At 55.4% G+C, this 5,251-nt stretch overlaps 1 protein-coding gene across 1 annotated transcript in view; it reads left to right on the top strand.

Moving 5' to 3' along the window:
* The window catches only part of FARP2 (FERM, ARH/RhoGEF and pleckstrin domain protein 2), a 107,146-nt gene that overhangs the window by 86,540 nt on the left and 15,355 nt on the right, over positions 1-5,251 (top strand). The gene's annotated exons all lie outside the window — the stretch shown is intronic.

The following is a 5,251-nucleotide window of genomic DNA, read 5'->3' on the forward strand; positions in this document are numbered from 1 at the left end:
GGTGTGTCTTCGGCAGGAGGACGATCGGCGGCGGGGGTCCCACAGCCGTCCTGTAACCTGCACCCCAGGTCTGCGTGCGTGCTGCGTGCGTGCTACGGAGTGCCAACCCTCTGTTGTGATCACCAGAAGGCACATGCCCTGCGAGAGAGGAGCCTGGCGGGGCGTGGTCACGCTGCAGTCCCTTCTCTCTATCCTGTCAGGGCTTGGGGCTCACTACACACACTCACGCGCTGTCTAAGCCACCAGGGCCAGGATCCCTTAACCACTAGGCCGCGAGACTGGCCCTTACAGACAGTCTCTTTATATTTTTAATAAATCGTTAGATATATAGTTATACATGCACACACATACTTTCTCTTTTAGGGTTCAGGATTTGGGGCGTGCACATGTATCCAGCACGATTTTCAAGCCACTGGGTCTGGGACTCGAACCATGGAGTCGGCCATGTGGGAGTCTAGTGCCTTAACCACAGTGCCACCTGCTAGCCCCAGGAAATATGTGGGTTTTTTTTCTTTTTTTGAAGAGGTTTTTGCTATAGGGTGCATGCGCTTGCCAGAAAGACAGAGATAGAAAGTGAGAAATCACTCCTAGGGGGGTGGGGGATGGCCACGCCTCAATCCCTTCTTATCCATTCTCCTCTCAGGATCTTGGGCACGCATGCACATGCGCCCAGCCTGAGTTTAAGCCACTGGCTCCAGGACTCGAAACACAGTGGACTACATGGGAGTCCAGTGACATAGCCATTATGCTAACTGCTGGTTCCCCTCCACTCCCCCGCCCAGGAAATGTGTTTTCAGTCTTGTTTCCACATTGCGGAAGCCACTGGTCCTGTCAGCTCTGTAGGTGCCACCTGTCACACCGAGGTAGTTGGGCCAGGGCCATGTGGCTGGGAGGAGGGGCCAGCTAGTCAACGATCACCTGGTACGGTGGGGATCCGAGGCTCTCCGGGCGCTGATCTGACGGCGTTGGTGCTAGCGCGCCATGGGGGGAGGGCACGTCGTGCATGGGCCTCAGCTCTGGTCGCTCTGCAGGTTCGGGCAGGCTTTGTGGCAAGGCTGAGTCCAGCATGGTGGGGCTCCCGGGTGCAGGACGACCCTGTCTCATCACTGCCCCCAGCCCAGCAAACGTGGCCCTGCCTCACTGCCCCCAGCCCAGCCAAGGCAGCCTCCCAGGTGCAGCACGGCCCTGCCTCATTGCCCACCCCCAGGCCCCCACGTGCAGCACGGCCCTGCCTCTCTGCCCACTCCCAGACAAACGTGACCTCCCAGGCAAGGCACCTGCCAGAGTCCCCTCTGTGCTGTCCCGTGAGCCCTTCGTCCCAGGAAGGCCTTGGCAGGCTTGTGGGAAGCCCAGACCAGGCTCACTGGCGACCCCTAGAGGGGCCGGGCAGCATGTCTCTGTCATGTTCCTCAGTCCACAGGAGGTACCAGGATATGGTGGTCCTGCTTTGCCCAGCCTGGGCAGCTCCCACTCCCGCCTCCGCGTCAGCCGCCCAGCCGCCTGCTCATGCCCCCCACACCCCTCCTCACACTGCGCCTTCACAGCAGGCACGGCGAGGACCCACAGCATCCAGGTCCAGGCCAGAGGTGGTGGACGCCCATCAGCCTGCGCAGACCCAGAGCTGGGCCCCTCACTCACTGGGCGCGTGCCGCCTGCTATGAGGTGGGGAGTGTGCCGTGGGCCTGCCCTGCGCCCAGCCATCCTGGCCACGCCTGCCCTCGTGGCCCAGCTGGGGCAGAGTATGGCTTGGGCACCTTTGTCTCGCACGCCGAGTCTTCCTTGGGCAGGGAGGCCAGCCCTGGGGGTGCCCCACCCACTGCTCCTTGGCTCCTGTCACCTCTGGGGAGAGGACAGGCCGTTCCTGCAGTGGCACCCCGGCAGGGTGATGCTTCTGCACTTGGGCTGAGGCAGGTGCAGCCAGCCGGCCTCTGCCCTGCACAGGACCTGCCAGGGCGAAGGCATGAGCATCCTGACCCCTGCCCGAGCCAGGAGCCTCCACCCTGCATGGGGCCCAGGTGGGGCCGGTTTCTCGAGAGACCCAGCCCAGACGCAGCAGTGCACACGGGACACCGGTCCGGCCATGGGGACCAGTTCACTCCAGTCCATCCTGGGGGGCGTTGCCCGCAGTGCCTGGGACGGGGAGGGCTGAGGGCACTCAAGGCCCTGTCTGAGAGAGCTGGGCACTGCGGCACGCCCGTTCATGATCACAAAAACACCCAAGAATGAAAACTGGACAGAGCGTGAACGCTGGAGGGGCAGGCGGCTGGTCTGGGGAGGAGGGGCACACCCGCCGAGGCCTCAGAAACCCGCTAGGGGGCAGGGCTGCCTGGCCACCAGGTGTTCGGGTGCTGGCGAGAGATGCAGCCTTGGCCTTCTGCATGGGGGCGACAAGGGGCGGCAGGCCCCGAGCCCCACAGGTTCTGTAGGGCTATGGGGTCCCAGGGGCTCTGGGGAGCGGCCATGCAGCCTGCAGTTCATTCAGCCCCGTGGCAGCCTCTCCCCTGGCACTGACGTCCCAGGCTCGGACCTTCCTCCCGAAGCCACCCTGCACCGTCCCATCTGGCCCCTGCCCCTGCCGCTGTCCTTCCGCCTGGTCCCTCGAGGTCACACGCACACCAGGACTCACGGGGCCGACTTTGGGAGGGGACCACATCCTGCCCCTCACCCTCCCACCTGAGCCATTCTCCTGGATGCGCAAGGCACAGTGGTGTGCAGTGGGCCCAGAGGGCTCGTGTGGCCTGGCCGCCCAGCCAGGCCATCTCCCCTGCTCTGGCCCTCACCTCCAAGAGCAGCCGTGATCACCCCGTGCCAGGCTCCGCACTGCCTGGGCTGCCCGCCGCTGTCGGGCTCTGGCCCTGATCCCTGCTGCCCACTGCTGCTCCTGGCCGGACTCTGCTCTTGGTGCAGGCTGGTGCCTCTGCTGAGGGTGGTGGGGCGGGCAGCCGCACGTCCAGGAGGTGGGGAGGGACAGCTCCATGAGGGGCACCTGTGGGTCCCCTGAGTGGGCAGGCCCCTGACGGCGTGTTGACCAGAGATGGCCCCAAGGAGATGGGGCTGACCGCCGAGGCCGGGCCTAGAGGCTGGTCCCCCACCACGCGAGGCGGCACAGGGTACAGACCTGCTGCCGACCCGCTGCCCTGGGCCATGCCTAGTGGTTGGGGGTCCCAACCATGACGGCCTGAGACACACAGGACACTTGGCCTGGGTGCCCAGACCCTTGTGACGCAAGTACAGAGAAGGGGCTGCGGCGTGACCACATCTGGGGTTTTCTGTCCCTCCTGGCTCTGGCCAGTACACACAGTTCTGGGAAATTCAGAAAAAATGTCAGCCTTGTTTATATACCAATGTTTGGCCAGCGGCTTTTGTAAAAAAAAAAAAAAAAAAAAAAAAAAAAAAAAAAAATAAAAGAGAAATGGTCTTGAATCTCACCGCATTGTCATATAAAAAGGACAGAAGGACAGATATGTAAACAAGTAATTCATTTTCAATGCAATAATATGCAAACAAAGATGTTACCTAACTTCTTTGATCCCACAGGTCCGAAGGTTAAATGCCGATAGAACTATAACAAGCGACATCTTTAATATGTTGTGGAGGCAGTGTTCTACCTAGTTCACTTATGCATGTTTAAGAAATAGGGAATCCATGGCCTGGCAGTTAAGGCGCTGGATTCCACATGGCCAACTTTGTAGTTCAAGTCCTTGACCCGGCAGCTTGAAAAAACATTCCAGGCATGTGTGTGTGTGTATGTGTATGTGTGCCCCAAGTCCTGAAAGGAGGGAGAAATGGAAAACAAGGGGTTGCCGTGTGACCATATCTCATGGGGGGTGATTTATTACTTTCCCTCTCTGTCTCTTTTTCTGACAAGCACATGTATCTTCTGAGAAAAAAAAAAAAAAAAGAAGTAAGAAGTAAGTCTTTGTATACTTTTAGGAAAGTAATTTAAATGGCCTGTTCAAGGTCAAATATGAAAGTAAAATATTTTACACGCGTGTAATTGTCATTGATATATGTATCATGTGTTATGTGATCAACATACTTTTATGTGGGAATATGGAAGTATTCTTCAGTTATCCTTATAAGTTGGTTTGGTATTTGGACTTCAAGTCTAAGGTTTATGAATTTATTTGTAGATCCTTCTGATGGTGACTTGTGAACTTTCTCCTTTTTCTCCTTTCCTCAGATTTTCATCACCGTGAATTGCCTGAGTACAGATTTCTCCTCCCAAAAAGGAGTGAAAGGACTTCCTTTGATGGTTCAGATTGATACATACAGTTATAATAATCGTAGCAATAAACCCATCCATAGAGCTTATTGCCAGATCAAGGTCTTCTGCGACAAAGTGAGTAAAGATGACAGTTTGTCATAAAGGTATCTTTGTTATTAGATACTAGTTGTAATGGCATTTCTCACCTTTTCTTACCTAGCGGTGTCAAAATAATCGTACCTGTCACAGCGGAGTGATCATCTTTTCTTTTCAATTCCTGTGAGGTATCTAGGAAGTCATCGGTCAACTATATATATTTTTTTAATTAGTCATTTTTAGCACTAATTGGATGACTGGTTGACATTACTCTGATTTAATCAGCACAGGCTTCGGTAACAAAATAACATAGACTGAATGGCTTAACCATTAGTAATTCATTTCTCACAGTTCTAGAAGCTGGAAAGTTCAAGATCAAGGTGCCACCCAGTCTGGTTCCTAGGGAAGGCTCTCTTCCTGGTTACAGAGGCTGCCTTCCCATTTCTCACTATATGACAGAGACAGAAAGGCCGCAAACTCTCTTTTGTCCCTTCTCCTTCTCCTTCTTCTTCTTCTTTAAAGGCTTTGGCCATAGGGGGAGTGCACTCACCAGAGAGAAACAGAGAGATGGAAAGTGAAGAATCACCTCTCGAGGGGGCTGGCCATACTGCAGACAGTCCCTTCTCTGCCATTGTCCTCTTGGGACTCTGGGCATATGAAGACACACATTATGTTGGGTGTGTTCCCAACATAATTTTCAAGTCACCAGGCCCAACACTCAAACTGTGGTCTGCCAGGTGGGAACCTAGTGCCTTAACCACCACGCCACCTGCTGGCCTTCTTTTTTCTTTCTCTCTCTCTCTCTTTTTTTTTCCAAGTGTTTTTTGCCTTTGGGCACAGGCACTCACCAGAGAGAAAGAGAGACAGAGACAGTGAGGGAATACTCTCCAGGGGAGATGGCCACATCACAATCCCTTCTCCTCCTGGGATCTTGGGCATGCTCACACC

This window comes from Tupaia chinensis, unplaced genomic scaffold (genome assembly GCF_000334495.1).
Source record: "Tupaia chinensis unplaced genomic scaffold, TupChi_1.0 Scaffold143823_1, whole genome shotgun sequence".
NCBI classification, from domain to species: domain Eukaryota; kingdom Metazoa; phylum Chordata; class Mammalia; order Scandentia; family Tupaiidae; genus Tupaia; species Tupaia belangeri.